The sequence below is a fragment of the Chiloscyllium punctatum genome, chromosome 36, assembly GCF_047496795.1.
Source record: "Chiloscyllium punctatum isolate Juve2018m chromosome 36, sChiPun1.3, whole genome shotgun sequence".
NCBI lineage: Eukaryota > Metazoa > Chordata > Chondrichthyes > Orectolobiformes > Hemiscylliidae > Chiloscyllium > Chiloscyllium punctatum.
Window position 1 is genome coordinate 27,693,241 of NC_092774.1, and position 26,128 is coordinate 27,719,368.

General features: G+C 45.6%; 1 protein-coding gene and 1 non-coding gene across 2 annotated transcripts in view; both read left to right on the forward strand.

Annotated features, from left to right (window-relative positions):
- The window catches only part of LOC140460300 (uncharacterized), a 749,266-nt gene that overhangs the window by 626,763 nt on the left and 96,375 nt on the right, over nucleotides 1-26,128 (forward strand). The gene's annotated exons all lie outside the window — the stretch shown is intronic.
- On the forward strand, nucleotides 20,208-20,279 carry trnae-cuc (transfer RNA glutamic acid (anticodon CUC)). Its single transcript has one exon. It is a non-coding gene; the product is annotated as a tRNA-Glu (tRNA).

Consider the following 26,128-nt stretch of genomic DNA (forward strand, 5'->3'; position numbering starts at 1 on the left):
ATCCATGAACACTTCATCCAAGTTCAGTGAGTGACAGGGAAGGCAAATGGGAGGTGGGATTTTAAATGGAGTATCAAAGTGGGGAGGTTATAGTGAACCGAAATCAGACACCAATTAGACCACAACTGAACACTGGGAACAATTTTGGGCCTCTTAGCTAAGGAAAGATATACTGGCATTGGAGGCAGTCCGGAGAAGGTTGACCAGGATGATATCAGGGATGGAAATAAGGTCTTATGTGGAGAAATGAGTAGGTTGGGCCTGTGGTTAATAGAAGTTAGAAGATTTCGAGGTAACATTTTAGTCACAAACAAGATTCTGAGGAGACGTGACAGGCTCGATGTGGGAAAGTTTACCCTTGTGGGTGAGTTTAGAACCAGAGGGAATAACCTGCAAATAATGCATTGCATGTTTCGGACAGCTGTTTAATCTGGATTGTTAAGTGCATTCAAAACTAAGATATATATTTTTTTTAAATCAGAAAGGGAATTGAGGATTATGGGGTAACAGCGGGAAAGTGAAGTTGATGTTTACCAGAACAACAGTGTGAGGCAAAGTGCGACATCCCATGAATGAATAAAGGAAAATAGTCTGGAGAAAATTGTCATTGAAGGGAAGATTGGGATCTAGTGATAATGGTTGAGCAACCCACAGGTCTTCTGAGAACACAAATTCAAATCTCATCATGTCTGCTGGTGGACTTTATGTTCAACTCATAAAAAGACCTGGAAGTTAAAGTTTCTCTCGGTCCTGGCAACCAGGAAACAGTTATTCACTAAAATAATGAATTGCAGATGTTGGAGTTCAGCACCAAAAGGCAAAATTGCTGGGAAAACGCAGCAGATCTGGCAGCATCTGTGGAGAGAAATCAGTTAATGTTTTGAATCCAGCCAAGTTTTGAAGGACCACTGGACTCAAAGCAGTAACATTGTTGTCTCTTCATAGATGCTACCATAATTGTTCTGTTTCTCAAGAAACTGTCCTTTTTAGATCAGGAAATCTACCATTCATGAACCCTGCATGCATGTATGCACGTGCGTGCGCACTCCACCCGCCCCCCCACACACACACACACTCAGATACACACACACACACACACACACACACACACACACACACACACACACACACACACACACACACACACACACACACACAAACACCTTGTGACTCCAGACCTACTATAATGTGGTTGACTCACAACTGCCTTCGAGCATGTCGTCACAATTACTCTGTCCAAGGGCCATGAGGGACAATGAGCAAATGTTGGATGTGCTCGCAATCATCACATCCCACAAAACATTTTCTCATAACTTAAAAAAAATAGATTAATGAAGGACAGCCAAAACAAACTGCTATGGGACAGTCATACCCAAGTAACCTGATGTGCTTGTAGTTATATTTTTTAAAGTCCTCTTCAGAGAGGACATTGATTACACCACTGTTGGAATACTGCAGGCAATTCTGTGCTCTCTGCTACAGGAAGGAGGTTATGAAACTTGAAAGGGTTCAGAAAACATTGACAAGGATGCTGCCAGGGTTGGAGGGTTTGAGCTACTGGAAGACGCTGAATCGACTGGGGTCATTTTACCGGACGTTTTGAAGGGTGAGGGGTGACTTTATAGATGTTTATAAAATCATGAGGGCATGGATAGGGTAAATAGGAAAGGTCTTTTACCTGGGGAAGGAGAGTCCAGAACTAGATTGCACTAGTTTAAAGTTATTGGCAAATGGAGTTTAATATAGCTAAGTATGAGGTCTTACATTCTGTATCGACAAACCAAGGTAGGATTTACATGGTGAATGGTAGGACCTTGAGTGCAGTTGAACAGAGGGATTTTGAAGTTCAGGTTTTGGCACACTGGACTTCATCAGTGATCGCATTCAGTATAAGATACCAAATTAGAGGAGAGATATGCACCAAATATTAACGTCTACCAACAAGCGCCAAATCTGCTTCATATGTAGTATTTTGAACCAAGAGATCTAGGGTTGAAGGTTTTTCGCTCCTCGAAAATGGTGTCGTGGGTAGACAGGGTGGTGAAGAAGGCTTTTGGCATGCATGCTTTCATTGTTCAGAGCATTGAGCACAGGAGTTGGGACGTCTTGTTGCAGCTGTCACATGCCACACAACAATGATAGGCGTGGCACTGCTCCCCTCTGACTGGCTGTCCCTTTGAATATCTGGGGAGGATTAGACCCACCTGCTTGTGTTTGGCTCATACGTCCTTATCCAAATAATTTTAAACATTGTAACATTACCTGCACCCATCACTTCCTCTGACAGTTCATTCCACACAAGAAACACCTTCAATGTAAAATAGTTGCCCACCTCTAACCCCCCCCCGTCCTTTTTAAATCTTCTCCCTCTCATCTTAAAAATATACTCCCAAATTTTGAACTCCCCTACCCTTCGGGAAAAGACAGTGGTTGAGACCATAAGACATAGGAGTGGAAGTAATGCCATTCAGCCCATTGAATCCACTCCGCCATTCAATCATGGCTGATGGGCATTTCAACTCCATTTACCCGCATTCTCCCCGTACCCCTTAATTCCTTGTGACATCAAGAATTTATCAATCTCTGCCTTGAAGATATTTAGCGTCCCGGCCTCCACTGCACTCTGCGGCAATAAATTCCATAGGCCCACCACTCTCTGGCTGAAGAAATGTCTCCGCATTTCTGTTCTTAATTTACCCCCTCTAATTCTAAGGCTGAGTCCACGGGTCCTAGTCTCCTTGCCTAACAGAAACAATTTCCTAGCGTCCTCCCTTTCCAAGCCATGTATTATCTTGTAAGTTTCTATTAGATCTCCCCCTGATCTTCGAAACTCCAATGAATACAATCCCAGGATCCTCAGCCGTTCCTCGTATGTTAGACCTACCATTCCAGGGATCTTCCGTGTGAATCTCCGCTGGACATGCTCCATTGCCAGTATGTGCTTCCTGAGGTGTGGGGACCAAAACTGGACACAGTACTCCAAATGGGGCCTAACCAGAGCTTTATAAAGTCTCAGAGCACAACGGTGCTTTTATGTTCCAACCCTCTTGAGATAAATGACAACATTGCATCCACTTTCTTAATCACGAACTCAACCTGCATGTTGACCTTGAGAGAATCCTCGACTAGCACTCCCAGATCACTTTGTACTTTGGCTTTACGAATTTTCTCACCGTTTAGAAAGTAGTCGATGCTTGTATTCATTTTTCCTCGCATTTGCTCACATGGAATTCCATCAGCCATTTCCTGGACCACTCTCCCAAACTGTCTAGATCCTTCTGCAGCCTCCCCACTTCCTCAATACTACCTGCCTGTCCACCTAACTTCGTATCATCAGCTAACTTCGCTAGAATGCCCCCAGTCCCTTCATCCAGATCATTAATATATAATGTGAACAGCTGCGGCCCAACACTGAACCCTGTGGGACACCGCTCGTCACCAGCTGCCATTCCGAAAAAGAACCTTTTATCCCAACTCTCTGCCTTCTGTCAGACAGCCAATCCTCCATCCATACCAGTAGCTCACCTCGAACACCATGGGCCCTCACCTTGCTCAGCAGCCTCCCGTGTGGCACCTTATCAAAGGCCTTTTGGAAGTCTAGATAGACCACATCCACTGGGTTTCCCTGGTCGAACCTACTTGCCACCTCTTCAAAGAATTCCAACATACTTGTCCGGCACGACCTCCCCTTACTAAATCCATGTTGACTTGTTCTAATCCGACCCTGCTCTTCCAAGAATTTAGAAACCTCATCCTTAATGAATGGATTGAAGAATTTTACCAACAACCGAGGTTAGGCTGATTGGCCTATAATTTTCCCTCTTCTGTCTTGATCCTTTCTTGAACAAAAGGGTTACAACAGCGATCTTCCAATCATCTGGGACTTTCCCTGACTCCAGTGACTTTTGAAAGATCTCAACCAACACCTCCGCTATTTCCTCAGCCACATCCCTAAGAACTCTGGGATGTAGTCCATCGGGGCCAGGAGATTTATCAATTTTAAGACGTTTTCGCTTTCCGAGCACTTTCTCTTTTGTAATGGCAACCCTACTCAATTCAGCCCCCTGACTCCCTTTAATTGTTGGTATATTACTCATGTCTTCCACTGTGAAGATTGACGCAAAGTACTTTTTAGGTTTTCCTTCTATTTCCTTATCACCCATCACTTGGCTTCCAGCAACAGTTTGAAGTGGCCCAATGTCTACTTTTGCTTGTCGTTTGTTTCTTATGTATTGAAAGAAAAGTATGGTCTCATTTCTCATATTACTGGCTAGCTTACCTTTATATTTGATCCTCTCCGTCCTTATTTCTCTCTTTGTTATCCTCTGTTTGTTTTTGTAGCCTTCCCAATCTTCTGATTTCCCAGTGCTCTTGGCCACTTTATAGGATCTCTCTTTTTTTCTTTAATACATTTCCTGACTTCCTTTGTCAGCCATGGCTGTCTAATCCCTCCCTGGATAATCTTTCTTTTCTTGGGGATGAACCTCTGTACAGTGTCCTCAATTACACCCACAACCTCCTGCCATTTTTGCTCTCCGACCTTCCTTCCAGGCTCTGCTTCCAGTCTATTTTCGTCAGTTCCTCTCTCATCCCTTCATAATTAGCTTTATTTAACTGTAACACCATTACATCCGATTTTCCCTTCTCTCATTCAAACTGCAGACTGAACTCGACCATATTATGATCGCTGCTTCCCAAGTGTTCCCTTACACTGAGATTTTTTATCAAGTCTGGTTCATTACATAGAACTAGGTCCAGAATAGCCTGCTCCCTTGTGGGCTCCATGATAAGCTGTTCCAAAAAGCCATCCTGTAAGCATTCCATGAAATCCCTTTCTTTGGATCCACTGGCAACATTTTTTTCCAGTTCACCTGCATATTGAAGTCTCCCATGATCATCGTGACCTTGCCTTTCTGACACGCCGTCTCTATTTCCCGGTACATGTTGCGTCCCTGGTCCTGACCACTGTTTGGAGGGCTGTACATCACTCCCATTATGTATTTTCTTGCCTTTGTGGTTCCTCAATTCCACCCACACAGACTCCACATCATCCAACACTATGTCATTTAGTGCCATAGATTTAATTTTGTTCTTAACGAACAAGGCAACCCCGCCCCCTCTGCCCACCTCCCTGTCTTTTCGAGAAGTTGAAAATCCTTGGATGTTTAACTGCCAATCCTGACCCCCGTAACCACGTCTCTGTGATGCCTACCACATCATAATCATTGACGATGATCTGTGCCATTAGTTCATCTGCTTTGTTACGAATGCTACGAGCCTTCAGGTAAAGTGCCTTAATGTGAACTTTCTTGTCATGAGAGATATTGGAAGTCATAAGATGTCCTAAGTTGTCCTTCCTTTTTGCTGCATTCCCAGTCTGCCTCAAGTTTAAATCCGCCTGCACACATGCTATCCTGCTGCTTATCTTTCCATTTAACTCCATACTCCCTGACACTTTGACTTTCCATTCCCCCCAACTCAGGAGTTGGAATAGAATATGGGGAAATGAGGTTGTGCACTTTGCCAGGAGGAAACGTGCTGAATATTAAATGGAGAAAGCTGCTGAATAGGAGGATTTCCAAGCTCGCATCCATGAACACTTCACCCAAGTTCAGTGAGTAATAGGGAATGTAAATGGGATGTTGGTTTTTAAATGGAGTATAAAAGTAGGGAGGTAATAATGAACCTAAATCAGACACCAATCAGGCCACAACTAAACACTGGGAAGAGTTTTGGGCCTTTTAGCTCAGGTAAGATATACCGGCATTGGAGGGCGTCCAGAGAAGGTTGACCAGGATGCTATCAGGGATGGAAATAACGTCTTATGTGGAGAAATGAATTCGTTCGGCCTGTGGTTAATAGAAGTTAGAAGATTTCGAGGTAACCTTATTGTCACAAACAAGATTCTGAGGAGACGTGACAGGCTCGATGTGGGAAAGTTTCCCCTTGTGGGTGAGTTTAGAACCAGAGGGAATAACCTGCAAATAAGGGATTGCATGTTTAGGACAGCTGTTGAGCCTGGATTGTTTAGTGCATTTCAAAACTAAGATTTTACTTAAATGAGAAAGGGAATTGAGGATTATGGGGAAACAGCGGGAAAGTGTAGTTGATGTTGACCAGAACAATAGTGGGAGGCAAAATGCGACATCCCATGAATGAATAAAGGAAAATAGTTAGGAGAAAATTATCATTGAATGGAAGATTGGGATCTAGTCATAATGGTTGAGCAACCTAGAGATCTAGGTCTTCTGAGAACACAATTTCAAATCCCATCATGGCTGCTGGTGGAATTTATGTTCAATTAATAAAAAGATCTGGAAGTGAAAGTTTCTCTCGGTCCTGGCAACCAGGAAACAGTTATTCACTAAAACAACGAATTGCAGATGTTGGAGATCAGCAACAAAAGGCAAAATTGCTGGGGAAACGCAGCAGGTCTGGCAGCATTTGTGGGGAGAAAACAGTTAATATTTTGAATCCAACCAAGCTTTGAAGGACCACTGGACTCAAAGCAGTAACACTGTTGTCTCTTCATTGATGCGACCAGAACTGTTGTGTTTCTCCAGAAACTGTCCTTTTTAAGTCAGGAAATCTACCATTCATGAACCCTGCATGCATGTATGCACGCGCATGCGCATATACACACACACACACACACACACACACACACACGCACACACACACACACACACACACACACACACGCAAACACACACACACACACACACAGCAAACACACACACACAAACACACACTTTGTGAAGGGCTCGGGAACCATAAGAAATAGGAATTGGAAAATGCCATTCAACCCCTTGAGCCTACTTCTCCATTCAATAGGATTGTGGCTGATCTGACATTCCCCACATTCACTTTCCTGCCCTTTTCCTGTAACTGTTCATCCCCCGACTGATCACGAATCTATCGATCCTACTTTTAAAGTGACATGAAGGCTGTCAACAGAGTTACTGGGGTGGAGGAGGGTGGGGGCGCTCAGGTCGAACTTGGGGACTAAAACAATGGCTTCACACTTCACAATATTTAACGAAAGGAATGTGTATAGTTTATACTTAAAAATTCCTGAAGAAGGGCTCATGCTGGAAAAGTGGATTCTCCTGCTCCTTGGATGCTGCCTGACATGCGGCGCTTTTCCAGCAACACATTTTCAGCTCTGATCTCCAGCATCTTCAGTCCTCACTTTCTCCTAGAGAAGCCCATGGAGTCTCACAGAGTGACACAGATGTACAGCACGGAAACAGACCCTTCGGTCCAACTCGTCCATGCAGCCCAGATATCCTAACCTAATCTAGTCCCATTTGCCAGCACTTGGCCCAAATCCCCATAAAAACTTGCTATTCATATACACATCCAGATGCATTTTTAATGTTGTAAATATACAGCCTCCATCACTTAATCCAGCAGCTCATGCCGTACATGCATCACCCTCTGCGTGAAAAGATTGCCCCTTAAGTTCCTTCTATATCTTTCCCCTCCCCTCCCTAAAGCTATGCCCTGTAGTTCTGGACTCCGCCATCCCAGGGAAACTAACTTGTCTGTTTGCTCTGTCCATATCCCTCATGATTTTATAAACCTCTATAAGGTCACCCCTTAGCCTCCGACACTCCAGAGAAAACAGTCTATTCAGCCTCGCCCTATAGATCAACCCTCCAACACTGGCAAAATCCTTGTAAATCTTTTCTGCACCTTTTCTAGTTTCACAACATCTTTCCGATAGGATGCAGATCAAAATTACATGCAATATTCCAAACGTGGCCTGACCAATGTTCTGTACAGTGGCAACATGAGCTCCCAACATCTATCCTCGATGCTCTGACCAACAAAGGAAAGAATACCACTCGCCTTCTTTACTATCCAATCTGCCTGCATCTCTACTTATAAGGAAATATCAACCTGAACTCCAAGGTATCTTTGCTCAGCAACACTACAAAGGAACTTACCATTAATTGGAAAAGTCCTGCTCTGATTTGTTTTTCCAAAATACAGCACCTCATATTTATCTACATTAACCTCCATCGGCCACTCCTCAGCCCTTTGGCCCATCTGATCAAGGTCCCGTTGTAATCTGAGGTAACCTTCTTTGCTGTCCACTACACCTCCAATTTTGGTGTCATCTACAAACGTACTAACTATACCTCCTCCGTTTACTTGCAAATCATTTATATAAATGACAAAAACTAGCGGTCCGAGCATCGATCCTTGTGATACATCATTGGTCAGATGCCTTCAGTCTGAAAAGCAACCCTCCATCACCACCCTCTGTCTTCTGCCTTCTAGACAGTTCTGCATCCAAATGGCTAGTTGTCCCTGCATGCCACGAGATTAAACCTTGCTCACTAGTCTCCCATGAGGAACCTTGATGAATGCCTTCCTGAAGTCCATATAGATCACGTCCATCGCTCTGCCCTCATCAATCCACTTTGTACTTCTTCAAAAAACTCAATCAAATTCGTGAGACATGATTTCCCAAGCATAAAGCCATGCTGACTATCCCTAATCAATTCTTGCCTTTCCAAATACATGTAAATCCTATCTCTCAGGATTCTCTCCAAAAACTTGCCCATCACGGATGTCAGGCTCACTGGTCTATAATTCCCTGGCTTTTCCTTACCACCTTTCTTAAATAGTGGCACCACGTTAGCCATCCTCGACCTTTCCGGTACATCACCTGTGACTATTGATGACACAAATATCTCAGTGAATGGCCAACCAATCACTTCCCCAGTTTCCCACAGAGTTCTAGGGTACTCCTGATCAGGTCCTTAGGATTTATCCACTTTTATGCATTTCAAAATATCAGCAATTTCTCATCTGTAATATGGACATTATTTCAACATGTCACCATCTACTTCTCACATTCTATATCTTCCATGCCCTTCTCCACAGTAAACCCTGATGCACAATATCCGTTCAGAATCACATCCCCCCGCCCCCCCCCCCGCCCCCCATCTACTGCACCTCCACACAAAGGCCGCCTTGCTGATCTTTGAGGGGCCCTATTCTCTCCCTTGTTATCCTTTTGTCCTTAATGTATTTATAAAAACCCTTTGGGTTATCGTTAACTCTATTTGGCAAAGCTATCTCATGTCCCCTTTTTGCCCTCATGATTTCCCTCTTAAGTATGATCATACTGCCTTTATACTCTAAGAATTCATTCGATCTCTCTGTCGACACCTGATATATGCATCCTTCTTTATCTTAACCAAAATCTCAAATTCTCTATCTATCCAGCATTCCCTACACCTACCAGCCTTTCCTTTCACCCTGACAGGAATATACTGTGTCTGGACTCTTGTTATCTCATATTTGAAGGCTTCCCGTTTTCCAGCAGTCCTTTCACCTGCGAACATCTGCCCCCAATCAGCCTTTGAAAGATCGTGCCTAATACCTGAGTCTTTCTCAATTTTAGAACTTTAACTTTTAGATCTGATATATTATTTCCAATCACTATTCTAATGTTGATTGAATTATGGTTGCTGGCCCTTAGGTTTTGCACCTTAGCCAGTATGTACATCCTCATTGTGAATTAGAAAATTTCCTTGTACACTCTTTACAAATTCCTCTATTTGGCGGATAAGTAAATGGGCAGGAGTATACCTTGGGTCCACTCTTCCTTCATTCCCATCAACCCTACCCCCATTCCCACCCCAATTGTCCAACGGCACCTTCCCCTGCAACTGCCTAGTGTGTGACACCAGCCCATTTACCTATTCCCTTCTCACTATCCAAAGGCCCAAACAAACCTTCCAGGTGAAGGGGCACTTTACTTGCTCTTCCTACAACCCAGTCTACTGCATTTGCTGCTCACAATGTGGCCTCATCTACATTGGGGAAAACGAAGCGTAAACTGGGTGACTGCTGCACTAAACATCTACGTTCTGCCCACATAAAGACCCTGAGCTTCCAGTTGCCTGCCAATTCCACACCCCACCTGTTCCCTGGCCAATATCTCTGTCTCAGGTTTGCTGTAGTGTTCCAGCGAAGCTCAGCACCAGCAGAACGAAGAGCACCGAATATTACACTTGGGGACCATACATCCTCCGGTCCCAATATCGAATTCAATAATTCTAGGGCTTGAAATCCATAGTATCCCCGTCCCTTCCACACACACCAAGACTTGTTATCACTTCGTCTGTCATTATACACTACCTATTCTTAGCCACAAACAGTCTCCATTCACCCTCCCATACAGATCGTTATTCACTCCCTTTCCTGTCCAACAGTTCTTCCTTCGCTTTGGGCTCTGTCCTGATCTGTCATTTACTGCATCCGCCTTCCTCCCACGGTCTCTCCTGCATATAAACCAACGTTTTCCCGATCACCATCAGCTCTATAGAAGGGTCACCGGTAACTACTGTGCTTTTTTTTCCTGATATACAGCATCCGCAGTTCTTTCAGCTTTTTATTGAGGTAGAGTTGGAAATTGTTTCGAGAGAAAGAAGGAGAGGGGGGAGAGACAGAACAGACATGAACTGTTGATCTCGGTTGTTCGTCATGACGTAAAATCATTGTTGTACAATCATTTCCCTTAAGCATGAATAGAGGGCGCATGCCGTCCTTGGGCCTGTGGCGCCACCGTAGCGCGTCTGACTCGCGCTCAGAAGGTTGCGTGTTCAAATCACGCCCAGCTCACTAATATCAGCTTCGTGCATTTTAAATTGAGAAAGGGGTATGTTCACTCCGGATATTTGTTACGCCAAGTCTTCCTTCCGGAAGATTTCAATCACACGTGAAGCTTTGCTGTCAATTTGATTTGTGAACACTGTGTCAGGGAGGTGGTAAATGCTCAGCTCCCCCAGTTCATCACGGGATTTAAACACAGCCGCTTCGTTCAGTTGGTGACAGCGCGGTGTGAATAACATAATATCCATGTGCTTACAACATTATCCAAAGACTCCCAGTTTTATGTTCCAATCTATGAGGAGAGTGAACGCGAGTTCAGATAGAAATGTTTCCCACCAACAGCATATCCTTTCCTCTCACTGGACTCAGTTAAAATTATCTTTATTCAACAGAAGGAGCGGAAACTACAGTCTGACGGCCCCTCTCCACATTAACGGTGAGCCTCAATTTTATAAACGGTGTCAGTAAAATCCAGTGGCGGACACTGATTTGGTTCAATCGATTTTTTTCCCAAGCGTAATTCACCGAGAGGATGTTGCTGTGTGAAACAGCGTGGGGAATTACTGCAGGGCCTCCTGCGCATGGAACACACCGCAACTGATGTGTTTCACCTTCACCAGTTTATTCCTATCTCGAATCATAGCAGCCAGACAGAGAACAGGAGAAGAGCACTCAGCCCTTCACAAGCTGGTCACCACAGCTGGGTCATCGTGGCCTGTGTATCAGTATGGGATAGTAATCTGCATCTACTGACTGGAAGCACAACAAATTGGAGTGCTGGGGGGACTATCACACCGGAGAAAACGGCTTCGACCTATCAACTGGAGTGGCTCCCAATGCGCAACTCCGCTCACCTCAACTGAATAACTGTAAACAAATTACTCCGTGATTCAAAGGAATACTCAGTTTTGAATCTGCATTGTGTCATGTACCTTCGAGAATGATGTCAAAACACCTTCATTGCTGTGATGGAGTATCCTGTTGGGCAGAATATATCCGTTGTCAAATTTCCCACGTTCTGTTGGTCCAACTCCGATTTCATTCAGAATCACGAAATGTGTGACAGCGCAGACTGAGGCCATGCAGCCCACCTTCGCTCTGCTGGTTCAACACAATATGTAAATAAGTGTCTCATTCTGTCGCCTTCTCCCTGTAAATCTGCACATTGTTACATTGAACATGCCCACCGAATTCCCTTTTGTGTCCATTGAATCTGCCTCTTTGTCACTGTCAGACAGTGACTTACTGACCCCACTCCCTTTGCGAAAACGGTCTTCCTAATGTCACTTTTACTTATATTCCTGATGATTTTCAATCCCTGCCAAACCGTTCTCGATCGTTTCAGGCCTGGGAGCATTTTACTGTATTATTTCCTCTGTCTAAAACCCTCAAGACGTGGAAAACTTCAATCAGACCAGCTTTCAGCCCTCTGTTCTCCAAAGAGAGCTGCCCCAAACTTTCCAATCTCCCTTCAGGACTGACATTCCTCAAACACGGTAACATTCACTTCAACCTGTTCAGCGCTGTCTGCAATCACTTCACTTCCTGAAGTAACACCCTCAGGATTGAGTGTAATATAGGTGGAAGATTCATTCAGACTTGGATTGCGCGGGCGAAAAATCTGCAATACTTGTTTTCATTTTGAGCAAGAGTTTCCCTTCGCCGTGTTCTCTGCAATGGTACCTCTGTCCCATTCCTAATTCAGGCAGTCTGATCTGATTTTACAAAGCGGCTTTTTGAGAAAACTAACCTTGCATTTTTGCTCAGGTCAATTTAAGAAATGAGGGTTCGCTTGAGATTGGAACCCGGCACCTCCCACCCGTCTGTATAAGCTAGAAAACCCAAAGCTAGCATCATACCCCGAGACCAACGAGACAAAAACCATGTGCGTGCCCACATCCTGAAGCAACTGGGAGTTGCTCAGTACGGAATACATTGTACATTGCTCCCAGAATTACAAGCAGCAAAGAGTTTCAAGAACATCTGCTTCTCAATCTGTCTCCCTGCTCCCCGGACGCTGCTGTTTGTACTGTCCCCAGGGACCGGGCTCTCTCCACTGGTGGATAATTGAACCATTTCGTTTCTACTTGCAAACTGTGCTGGTGGAAGGCAGAGCCCATTCACTCTTCTGCTCTCTCACACTGTTACGTGAGGCAGGTTAAGTCAGTTACAGTCATGCGGAGGAAATGGGCAACTTTGAACTTGTTCCAAAGGTCCTGTTAACGGAGAGATAGAAAGATGCTGTGCTGTCGGGACAGAGAGAAATGGACTCCGGAGACTCTTCCCTCAGGTAAATTGATATGAGTGCATTTTTGTGCAGCCTGCTTGGTGTTCAGAATTTGTCTTGACACAGCAATCCTGTAGAAAATCTTTTATTACACGAACGTTGGTTTCTTTACTGCAGGAATGGACCAAACCAGCAAATCATGTGTTTCAACTTCACCGGTTCATTGCCATCTGAGAGAAGAGGTTTAAATCTTGAGTTCAGGACACACCGACAGAAAACTGGACCAGACAACTCAGAGCTCCACAAGGGTGCCAGCGCAACTGTATAAATTTGACGTGTGTATCGATGTGACATATTTAACTCAGATACCCGAAGATTTGGGAAGCAGATGACAAGGCAAAGAACAGAACAGAGCGCCGTTACACGGGAAAGCTGTTATAGACGACATTGAGTGAATAGGAGAAATTGGTTTCGCTTCTGGGTTATGATCCCGCTGTGCGATTCGCCTGCATTGCACAGTAGCTTTTCCAGCGAAGTATTCAGCTTTTCATCTGGCGTGTGACTTGCATGTTCGAGAATGACGTCAAAAGATCTTCACTGCTGTAGTGTCATGTGCTGTTGTGCAGATATATCGTCGATGTGAAAATATAAACTCAGAGAGTAATGTACACTGGAGACTCTGAGACAGCTGAACTTGCTCAGTGTGAAATACATTCCGCATTGCTCCAAGAATTGCAAGCAGCAGTTTCCAGAACATCTGCGTGTCATTCTGTCCCTGGGGCGCTGATTTTTGTCTCATCCCCAGTAACTGGACTCTCTCCACTGGCGGATAATGAAACCAATTTGTTCCTACTTGCAAGCTGTTCTGGGAGCGGGGGGAGGTGGGGGGAGGTGGGTGGTGGAGGGAAGAGTCCATTCGCTCTTCTGCTCTCTCGCTCAATCCCTTGCGGTGAGAGGTATCAGTTACACTAATGCGTGGGAAGTGAGCAACTTTGATTGTGAACTTGCTCCAAAGGTCTGTTATCGGAGAGATAGAAAAATGCTGTGCTGGCAGGACAGAGAGAAATGAACACCGAGGACTCTTCGCCCAGGTAAATTCACATTGTTGTGCAGCCTGCTTGGTGTTCAGAAATCGTCTTCACGCAGCAATCTTACGGAAAGTCTATTGCAAAGTGGGCATCGCTTTCTTTGCTGCGACGGCGCAGCAGTTAACATCTGAGACCCAAGTGTCCCAGATGAAGAGAATCCGAGTGAAACCTTCACTCACTGAGAGTCATCCCCACGGCCCTGAGCTGCGGGACTGCAGGCAGTCCAACACGGAAGGGACGGTTAAAAATGAACGTTATTGCTCCCTCAGTCTGTCTGTCCCAGAGACAGGCATTGGGACGGCATAAACACGAAGCATCATTCTCGTGCAGACAGAGGTGTTCAGCCCATCGAGTCACGGCGACTCTCTGTCACTTGTCTCTCTCTCTGAGGTGATTCACAATCGGTGATATCTGTCTTAATAGTAAGGAACTGTATCTCAGTGGTGATACAGTTTCTGAAATGCTGATCGTCTTGTCATTCACGTCCGACCCAGCGTGGTGAATTACTGCAGGGAATGGATGAAACCGCAAGGCATGGGTTTCAACTTCATCAGCTCATTGGCATCGCAGAGAAGTGGTTTTGCGAATCAGTTCATAGGAAACCGACTAAGAACAGGAATAGACCACTCAGACCTCCAAAAAGCATGTTACTTGAACCGTGTGAGGTTCGCGAGTGTATCGGTATGATGTAGGTCATTCAGACACTCAGGAAGTAGGTGCAAAGGCAAGATACAGGACAGAGCACAGCACAATTAGAAAAGGAAGCTGCTCAAGGAGACAACAGCAACAGCAGAGGATGGTTTCAATCCATCGACCGCTGGGTTACTCCCAGCACGATCCCGTTTTCCACAGGTCTCTTCAGCTTTTCGTCTGGCATGTGGCATGCACGTTCGAGCCTGATGTCAAAGATCTCCACTGCTGTCGTGTAATATGCTGTTTCACAGACGTATGGAGACTGTGTAAATATAAACTTGTTTTCTAAACTCCCACATTCTGTTGTTCGAACTGTGATTTCATTCTGAATTACAGCATGTGTCACAGCGCAGACGGACGCCATGCGGCCCACCTTTGCTCTGCTGGTTCGACACAGTAAGTAAACGTGTGTCTCTATTCGTATCATTCTCTTGCCTTCTCCGTGTAATTCTGCATATTGTTACTTCAAGCATGACCACCGAATTCCCCTATGCAGCTATTGAATCTGCCTGTTTGTCAATGTCAGATAGGGATTTGCTGACCCTAACCACACCCTTCCGAATGTCACTTTTAGTTCTTTTCCTCATTACTTTAAAACTCTGCCGAATCATTACTGATCCTTTCAGGCGTGGGAGCATTTAAACTGCGTTACTTTCTCTGTCTGGATCCCGCATGACTTGGAAAGCTTCAATCAGGCCAGATTTCAAACTTCTGTTTTCCGAGGAGAGCGATCCTAATTTTCCAATCTACCCTCATCGCTGACATTCCTTAAACACGGCACTACTGACGTCAACGCAATATTCCATCATTTCACTCGCTTGCTTTATGCTCAGTTTGTACTCCAAGCAGCCCAACCGAGTTTAGCGAAGGTGCTTTTTGAGAAAATTAACCGGGCACTCTTGCACAAACCAGAAAATGCGGGCTCGTCCGAGATTTGAACCCTGGATTTCTTGCAAGTCTGCGCAGTAGAAGACCCACATCAAGAATCATACCCAGAGACCAACCAGCAACACCAACACCACCCACAGACACCTACGCTACCTCTTCAACCAGCTGAGTCTTGCTCAGTGTGAAATGCATTTGACATTGCTCTGAGAATTGCACGCGGCAGAATTTCCAGAACAGCTGCTTCTCATTCTGTCTCCCTGCTGCTGTTTCTCCCGCTCCAGGAACCGGGCTCTCTACTGGCAGAAAGTTAAACCGTTTTGATTCTAAACTTTTCTCTAACACCGGAGTGCCCAGTGACAAGCATTGACCTCCTCAACATAGGATACAGAGAACAACAGAAGACCAATCAGACCTCCACGAGGGTGTCATCTCAACTGTGCACATTGGGCCAGTCTATCAATGTGAAATATTTATGTCGAAGTGTTTTGGGAAAGAGATGAGAAGGCGAGGTGCAGAACAGTGCGCCGTTATACGGGAAAGCTGCTAAAGAAGACATTGACTGAATAGGAGAGATGGTTTTCCTTCTGGGTGATGCTCCCATCACGCACCCGCAGACATATCGCCATCGTGCAAATATAAACTCTGTCTAAATTCCCACATTCTGTTTTTTCGAACTGTGATTTCGCTCAAAAGCACAAAATTTCAACATTCGCAACGTTCGAACTTTAACGAAGTGCTCATAGATATATTTAGCGAACACCTGGAAGAAATTCTTCCAAACTTACCTGGGGAATTTCGGTTTGAGTGCTCTTGAACTACAAGTAAAAGGACGGGAAATTTGCCCCGAGGCTGTGTAATGTGGAGATGTATTCCCCATGTAAAATGATAGTGGTTGACCATCCCAGTGCTTCCCGATGCAGGGCTGCCCTGACGCACAGGAAGGTGTCTTTGATAAACTGTCCCGGGGGCTTCCAGCCGTACCGTGACGTCATAGGGCTAGCCCCCGGTGATGGCCTGCAGCTGCTGTGACGCAATAATGACGCTGGCCCCGGAACATGAATACAAATTTGTGCATGAGTCACGTGGTACTGAATCATTCTATGGAATGTTCTTTCAACATCACGGATGTATATATGAGAGGAGGTAAATGGGCAGGGCTTAGACCTCGGATCCGCTCTTCCTTCACTCGCAACACCCCACACCCACCTCCCATTGTTCCAAGGCACTTTCCGCTGGAACCGCCGAATGGGTAACACCTGCCCATTTACCTGCTCTCTCCTGAATATCCAAGGGCTCAAACATACCTTCCAGGTAAAGCAGCCCTTTATCTGCACATTTGCTACACACTAGTCTGCTGCATTCGTTGCTCACAGTGTCGTTTCCCCAAAGTAGCATGAAGCATAAACTGGGTGACTGCTTCTCAGAACGTCTCGGTTCTGCCCTCAAAAATAGGCCTTGAGCTTCTGGTGCCTGTCACTTTAACACGCCACCCTGTTCGCTGGCCAACCTCTCTGTCTCAGGCATGCAGCAGTGTTCCATCAAAGCTCAGCTCCAGATGGAAGACCAAAGCCTCATTTTCCACTTGGAGATCCTATAGCCCTCCAGTCTTCAACGTCGAGTTCAATATTGTTTGGACCCGAGCTCCCCCATGCCCTTGACCCCGACCTCACCCACACGAGGCCTTGTTATCACATAGTCTGCTGTTACACACGACTTATTGTTAGACAGGAACAGTCTTTATTAACAGTTAGGCACTCTCCTACACAGATCGTTATTCACTCCTTTCGCCCTCCAATATTCTCCCACTGATCTGGTGGCAAAGAGAGCAATGTGGACTGATATCCCTGAGTCAGCTGTTTGTCCCAACTCCAGGAACAGGGCTCTCTCTACTGGCGGATAATTAAACCATTTTGCTGTTGCGCTGACGTGAGGAGACTGTGTAAATATAAAATTTCTAAATTCCCACCTTCCGTTCGTCGAACTGTGAGTTCGCTCTGAATCACAACACGTGTCACAGTGCATTTGGAGGCCCACCTTAGCTCTGCTGGTTCTACACAGCAAATAAATGAGAGTCTCTATTCGTATCATTCTCTTGCCTTCTCCCTGCAAATCTCCACATTGTTACTTTGAACATTTCCACCGAATACCCTTTTGTGTTCTTGAATCTGCCTATTTGTCACCGTCAGACAGAGATTTACGGATCAGAACCACTCCCTGTGCAAAAATGTTCTTCCTAATGTCACTTTTAGTTTTTTTCCAAATGCCTTGAAATCTCTCCCAATTTTTTGGGAAATTGAAAGGATTCTCATTCCTGCACATGAGGCTGAATTGATTTAATTTCTAACGTAAAGGACTGCGCATGCTGAGAATCTGAGACAGAAAGAGGAACTGCTGGAGAAACTCAGCAGGTGTGGCAGTACCTGTGGGAGAAAACAGAGTTCTGAAATATTGTCTCTGATTCTCTTTCCACCGATGGTGCCTGACCTGCTGAGTTGCTCCTGCAATTTCTGTTTTTGCTTTTAACTGAAAGTTCATTTCATCTTTCGGGATGAAACAACCAGATTCTCCATTTGCAGATATTTAACCCTTTCGAAAGCTGTGAAGTGATTGGATTCAAACAAACCCAGCAATAATTTACTCTTTCTCATCTCCACAGGCAGAGACCTGGGAAATGAACCTGTCAGTGTGGTTCTTTCTTCGTGGGCCGAGTGGTTAATGCGACGGACTTTAAATCTATTGCAGTTTCCCCACGCAGGTGTGAACCCTGCCGACTACAAAATGAGAAATGTCGTCAAAACGAAAGGGAGACTGTTCCCTGGTTTCTTCTTTAAGATTCAAATCAGTGGAGGGTGAAAGATGTTTAACTCACATTCGGAATGGTCGGGAATCTGCAACCCACTGCCTCTCAGGGTGGTACAAGCAGATAACCACAGAGCTGCTTTTGAGGCGATGAGTCAAGTATTTGGAAATGAGACTAGAACAGTGTGGGGCGTGAAGTCGTGATCGAAATGAAGCAGGCACCTGAGGATTAATATGTTTTATTTGCAAGTGAAAGCTACTGCTTAACAAAGTTGGGACTATAGAAGGGAAGCAGTCACGGTGATTATCTTTGGCTGTTCACCTTGTGAATGTTCCCATTGCTGCGCATGTCCGTGTTAACGTCGGAACTCCGCATCATGGCGGCGTCAGGTACGCACAGGGCCGGGGGCGCAATGGATGACGCATCTGACTCCACCGACCTGTTTGAAATGCAGCTCACAGCTTCTTCACACACCCCAAATAATCTTTCTCATTGTCCTGAAGCCGGCATACGGTTTGAAATCCCGATGAGCGGGAATGAGAATCCTTTCACTGTCTCGCGTCAGTGACTGTCCCTGAGAACATCAGAGTCAAGTCACAGCGCTGTCGGAGGAGGGTAAGCTGAAATAGCCCCACAGGCTGCTCACGGGCACATTTCACTTTCCCCAACTCACCGCCCCAAACACTGCGGCTCTTGGGAGTGGAAAGGAACAAACACCAAAACCCAGTCTCATATTTGTGAATCTTCCGAAAATAACGAAACTGTTCATCCCTTCGGATCTTCCATCCTGGGCAGACAGCGTTGATTTTAAATGGCTGTCCAGTCAGTGTCGATTCGTTTTGGCTGAAAACATCTTCCTTATCTCATCCCAGCATTTCTTGCCACAGAGAACTGTGCGGCAGAGTTCATGTATATATTTCCTTGTATGGTATTTTGTAAATAACATTCGTTTGCTGGTTGTTTGTATCGGGTATTTCAGGTTCATTAGCCGCTGTTCAAGTGTGTTGGTAGGTTTGTGGGCCACCATGATGCTGAGAGGTTTGATTTGTCTGGACATCATTTCACAGATGTCTTTAATGTAAAGTAATGTGGCTAAGGTTTCTGCAGACGTTGTGTCTGCTTGTGTCAATTTGTTGATGTGAAATCGGCACACTGGGTTTATTGGGTAGGCAAAAGTGAGGACTGGAGATGCTGGAAGCCAGAGTTTAGATCAGAATGGTGCTGGAAAAGCACAATAGGTCAAGCATCTCCCGAGGATCAGGAAAATCGACGTTTCTGGAAAAAGACCTTCATGAGGAATAGAGGCAGGACGCCTCCAGGGTGGAGAGATAAATTGGGGGTGGGAGTGTGCTGGGGCGAAGGTAGCAAAGAGTAAAATATGTGAATGGTGGTGGGGATGGAGGTGACAGGTCAGAGAGGAGTGTTTTGCTGATAGGTGGGAAGGGAGCTTGGCAAGTAGGACAGGTCATGAGATCAGTGCTGAGCTGGAAGGTTGGAACTGAGGTAAGGTGGGGGAAGGGGAATGAGGAAACTGGCGAAGTCCACATTGATGCCCTGGGGTTGAAGTGTTCCGAGGCGGAAGATGAGGTGTTCTTCGTCCAGGCGTCGGGTGGGGAAGCAGCAGCGACGAAGGAGGCCCAGGACCTGCATGTCCTCGGCCGAGTGGGAGGGGGAGTTGAAATGTTGGGGTACATGGCGATGGGGTTGATTGTTGCGGGTGTCCCGGAGATGTGAACTTGACTCTCCAGTCTCCCCAGTGTTGGAGTGATCGCATCGGGAGCAATGGATACATAAAATTACATTGGTGGCTGGACCTGGGTTTGATTCCCGGGCAGCAAAACAATTTTCAGCAGAGATTCCAACAGGTGCTCGTGTCTCCCTGGTGGTCTAGTGGTTAGAATTCGGCGCTCTCACCGCCGCGGCCCGGGTTCGATTCCCGGTCAGGGAAGCCCTTTTTCATGTCCGGGTCACTACTCTGGTGTGTGGGTATGTGAGTTTCCAGTCACATTGACATTTAAAACCAAACTGAGCAGACCGACCGCCTCCTCCTTGTTGCCGACGCCATCAATATCCACGTCCTGGTGAATCAAGCGACTGTCAGGCTTCGATGTGATGTTTGGTCTGAGATTTCTGCCTCCAAATTCTTCTCTTATAATATTCCTGTGAAAGACATTGCAAAGGTCATCGCTGTCAGTCCACAATAGAAAATCAACACACACAATTCTAGTTTCTGTGGAACATTCTTTCCTCTCTTAATACCCAAGATCTTTGTGCTGATCTATATGTAAATGTATACAGCAGAGTAATGTGGTAGATTGCATACTCTATGAAGAGTTCACATGGACTCAAGTTGTTGAATGGACATCTATCGTGCGGTATTGACGTTCTTCCTGAAGATATACAATATGCTGCGGTACAATATTACGAGCCCAGAACCAACTGCAAATCAGGGTTTTAGAGCCATAAACATTCCATCAAATATGTACCATATACCCCAGACTTATCTATCTTATATTAACGCACGGTTGTCTTAGATTCCCAGAAGACTCGGATTTAAGTATCAAGTGTGAATTTTTATAAAAGAAGCCATGTTTTTGGACTCCTTCCATGTCATACTAACTCTATTACTGGAAATACATCCATACGACACCAGGATTCGTGGATCAATGACGTGAGGCTTATCTTCACCCGCTTATACTTTTCTGTTGCATAAATGTTTCGATGAATGCCAATATTTTTCACCAGCCATAGAGTCGGAGACGTAAAGCACAAAAACAGACCCTTCAAGCTAAATTGTCCATGCCAACCGGATATGCAAAATTCATCTTGTCCCATTTGCCAGAACTTGGCCCATATCCCACTAAACCCTTCCTATTCATACACCCATCCAGATGCTGCCACCAGCCTCCACCACTTCCTCTGGCAGCTCATTCCATGCATGCACAATCCTCTGCATGAAAAGGTTGACTGCAAGGTCCCTTTTAAATGTTTCCTCTCTCGCCCTCAACCTATGCCCTCTAGTTCTGCACTCACCCATCCCATAGAAAAGACCTTGTCTATTTACCCCAACCACGACCGTCAAGTTTTTATAAACCTCTTTGAAAAAAATCACTTAGCCTGCGATGCTCCTGGGAAAATAGCCCCATCCTAATCAGCCTCTCCCTGTGGTTTAAAAATCTTACCTTGGCAACATCCTTGTGAATCTTTTCTCAATCCTTTCAAGTTTCACAACATTGAAAGTCCCCTTCTCGTCTCGAACCTGTTCCCTATTTTAGTTGACCTTTTCACCCTGGAGGGAAAAAAAAACCTCTGACGATCATAGAATCCCTCCAGGGTGGAAACAGACGATTCAGTCCAACAAGTCAACAACGACCCTCCAAGGACTAACCCACAGGGACTCATTCCCCTACCCCTATTACTCTATATTTATCCCTAACTAATGCACCTACGTACACATCCCTCAACACTGGGGCAATTTATACACAGACAATCCAACTTAACCTGCCTATCCCTGGACACGATTGGTAATTTAGCATGGCTAATCCACTCGAACCTACACATTTTTGGAATGTAGGAGGAAGCCCTTGCAGACACGAGAGGTGGCGTGCAGGAAGAATGTGCAAACTCCACACAGTCACCCGAGACTGAAATCGAACTCGGGTGTCTGGCACTGTGTGGCATCAGTGCAAACCACTGAGCTACCCTGCCACCCCAGTCCAGCCAATCTTTGTCTCATCATTTTTTCGAGGTCTCCCCTCAGCCTCTGTCTTCCCAGAGAAAAGAAAATCAGGTTTATGCCACTTCTCCTCATAACTAGAGCCCTTCAGACCAGGCAATGTCCTGGTGAACCTTGTTTGTACCCTCTGCCAGAGCACCCACATCCTTCCGGTAGTGTGGCGACCAGAACTGAACATAGTATTCCGATTGTGGCCAGAATAAATAGCTGTAACATAACTCGCCAACTCTTACACTCAAGGAATCGTGCTGTGTTTCTTCTTGACCACCGTACCGACCTGCTTTACCACTTCCACGGATCAATATGCCCAAATCCTTCTGTATGCCAGTGCTGCTATGAGTTCTGCCATTTATCACACAATTCTTACATTTCCTTCGTCTCTAGCTTTGGACTTCCTCTACCCTGGGAAATAGACACATAAAGTTGAGCAGCCAGACAAATTTCAACAGGAATAAAATGTCGAGCCACAGGGAAAAATAAAATTATGGCTCCAGCTTTTTTCTCCTATTGACATTTGGATGATTAAAACCTGTCAGTAACACCAGCCTCTCCCAGAGCGTATTGCACATGCTTCGTGGAATCAGCTAGCATGCGCATGTGCTGCGGTGTCAGCAAAAGCACTGAGCATGCTCGTCACTGTCCATGGAAACGACCCCTGACTTTCTTGTGGAGGACCAATGGTGAGACCTGGAGGACTGGCAGAAGCCCGGTCCTCCTGCCAATCAGAGAGACCCCTTCGTCTGAATGCGGAAGGTAGGCCATGAGCTTCTGAACCTGGTGTTGCTCCTCTCTCTCGAAAGAAGATTGAACTTAGTCCCACACTGCAACATCTTTACTCTGTCCAACATCTGTGGGTACGGCACACTCTTTTCTCACCCACTTTTCCATTCATTTTTCATTCTGGGTTTCAGTTGCTGTCTTGCATGAACTGAAGGGAAAGGGAATGAATCCAGGGAGGATACAGAATCTGGAAAAGTTGTTCCAGGGCTGTGTTTCAATTGGCAAACGCATGGCAAATGCAGTACCACAATGTAAAGTTATAGACTTTGCTTTGGAAAAAAATAAGCAGGAAGGAAGTGCATGGTTTAAATGTTCATATACTGGGATGTGGAGGAAGTGAGGACTGCAGATTCTGGAGATCAGCGTCAAGTGTGTTGCTGGAAAACACAACAGGTCAGGCAGCATCCGAGAAGCAGGAAAGTCAACGTTTTTGGCACGAACTTTTCATCAGGAATGATGTGTGGATGTACAAGTGGACCTCAGTGTCCTTCTAGACCAGTCAATGCCAGTTGTCAGACAGGTCCAGCAAGCAATGAGCAAGGCGGTACATTAGCAAGAGGAGTTCAAAAATGGGGATGTCTTCCTGCAGTTTTGGGCGGTGGGGGTGGTCATTGAATATATTCAAGCCTGAGTTAATCTGAGTTTTGAACAATAAAGAAGTGGATGGTGATGGGGGAAAGCAAAAAAATGGTTTTGAGACCAGTATAGAACAGTTACAGAGTCATTCAGTACAGAAATAAACACTTCAGCCCAACTAGCCCAATGCTATGTTCTCATACTTAACCAATCCCACTTGCCAGCGTTTGGCTCATATCCCTCTGTCACAAAGCTGGTCCTATTTTCTAAAAGCTGGACCTTCTTCAACAAGGATACTATGTCCTTGGCTTCATTTAGAGAGGATGTAAAACAGTCCTGGGCTCCAAAATGACTGGTTTAGTAGAGAGATTAAAAGTATATCGGGAGGCCTTTTTGTTTTTATGTAAACAGATAAGACTTTATATCAAAGCTTTTATGTTTTTGAAGTGACGTGCATAATAAAAGGGGAGGGGTCAGTTGTGAGAGCTGAAATCTTGTTTGAGTGAGTTCAGCAGTGGACTGTGTGGAGAAAAGCTGTTAAACCATCTCTCCTTCCATCTTCCTAACTCTGACCTGTAAGCTTCTGTTTCAGTTTTACTCTCTGTTTAAGAGGTTTGTTTATTGGGACTGTTGTGTATATTTGGAACAGCATATTTAAGTCTCGTTTCTGAGTTCTGTTGATAGACTGAGTTCTGTTGGTATTCTCTCTTCTGTTCTTTGTGTTTTCTTCCACAATCTTGTGAATACACTTCTGTTTTAAAACCTGGCAGTCAACTACCTAAGTTACTCTGGGTAATTTTCACTGTACACTTACCGAAACAAATAGCAAACTTACGGTCTGGGCTACCTGCTTAAGAATGTTTTGAGTGGGCTAACCTAGACCATAACACCTCAGAACCTTTCCCATTTATGTCCTTATCCAAATTTAAACATTGTTACTGTGCCAGCATCCCACGCTTCCTCTGGACATTCATTCTACACACAAACAACTATTTGTGGAGAAAAAAGAATCGTGTGCCTCATGACTTTTAAAATCTTTCTCCATTCACCTCCATAGTTTGCTTCCTAAGCTTGAAATTCCCGCTCTAAGGAAAGGACACCCATCATTCACTTCATCTATAGCCCCCATGATTTTTTCAATTTCAGGTCACCCCTCAACCTCCTATGCTCCGGTGAAAAAGATTCCAGCCTATCCATCTAGATGTAGGTATATTCGTATCCAGTTATGATCTGTTCAATGTTGGTGCAGGCTCGAAAGACCGAATAGCCTAATCCTACACCCAATTCTCTCACATTGTGTCCAGGACAGCAAGACACCATAAGAGATAGGAGTAGAAATCAGGCCATTCAGCCCATGGGTCTGCTCATACAATTTAATCATGACTGATAAGTTTATCAGCTGAAAAATGTGTTGCTAGAAAAGCGCAGCAGGTCAGGCAGCATCCCAGGAGCAGGAGAATCGACGTTTCGGGCATGAGCCCTTCTTCAGGAATGAGGATAAGATAAAATGTAGGGAGAAGGGACGTGGGGGAGGGCCGTTGGAAATGCGATAGCTGGAAGGAGGTCAAGGTGAGGGTGATAGGACGGAGTGGGGGTGGGGGCGGAGATGTCAGGAAGAAGATTGCAGGTTAGGAAGGCGGTGCTGAGTTCGAGGGATTTGACTGAGACAAGGTGGGGGGAGGGGAAATGAGGAAACTGGAGAAATTGGAGTTCATCCCTTGTGGTTGGAGGGTTCCTAGGCGGAAGGTGAGGCGTCCTTCCTCCAACCGTGGTGTTGCTATGGTCTGGCGATGGAGGAGTCCAAGGACCTGAATATCCTTGGTGGAGTGGGAGGGGGAGTTGAAGTGTTGAGCCACGGGGTGGTTGGGTTGGTTGGTCCGGGTATCCCAGAGGTGTTCTCTGAAACGTTCCGCAAGTAGGCAGCCTGTCTCCCCAATATAGAGGAGGCCACATCGGGTGCAGCGGATGCAATAAATGATGTGTGCGGAGGTGCAGGTGAACTTGTGGCGGATATGGAAGGATCCCTTGGGACCTTGGAGGGAAGTAACGGAGGAGGTGTGGGCGCAAGTTTTGCATTTTTTGTGGTTGCAGGGGAAGATGCCGGGAGTGGAGGTTGGGTTGGTGGGAGGTGTGGATCTGACGAGGGAGTCACGGAGGGAGTAGTCTTTTCGGAACGCTGATAGGAGAGGGGAGGGAAATATATCCCTGGTGGTGGGGTCATTTGGAGGTGGCGGAAATGACGGCGGATGATACGCTGTATATGGAGAATGGTGGGGTGTAGGTGAGGACCAGTGGGGTTCTGTCCTGATGGCGGTTTAAGGGGCGGGGCTCAAGGGCAGAGGAGCATGAAGTGGAGGAGATGCGGTGGAGGGCATCGTAAATCTCGTCTGGGGGGAAATTGCGGTCTTTGAAGAAGGAGGCCATCTGGGTGGTACGGTTTTGGAACTGGTCCTCCTGGGAGCAGATGCGGCGGAGACGAAGGAATTGGGAATATGGGATGGCGTTTTTATAGGGGGCAGGGTGGGAGGAGGTGTAGTCTAGGTAGCTGTGGGAGTTGGTCAGATTATAGTAAATGTCCGTGTTGATTCAGTCGCCCGATACTCTTCACCGAACACTGATTACTTTCCATTTCAGTTTCATTATCAAAGTCTCTTTTGAATGCCACAATGAATGCCATTAATCTTACTCCAACACTCTCTCTTGCA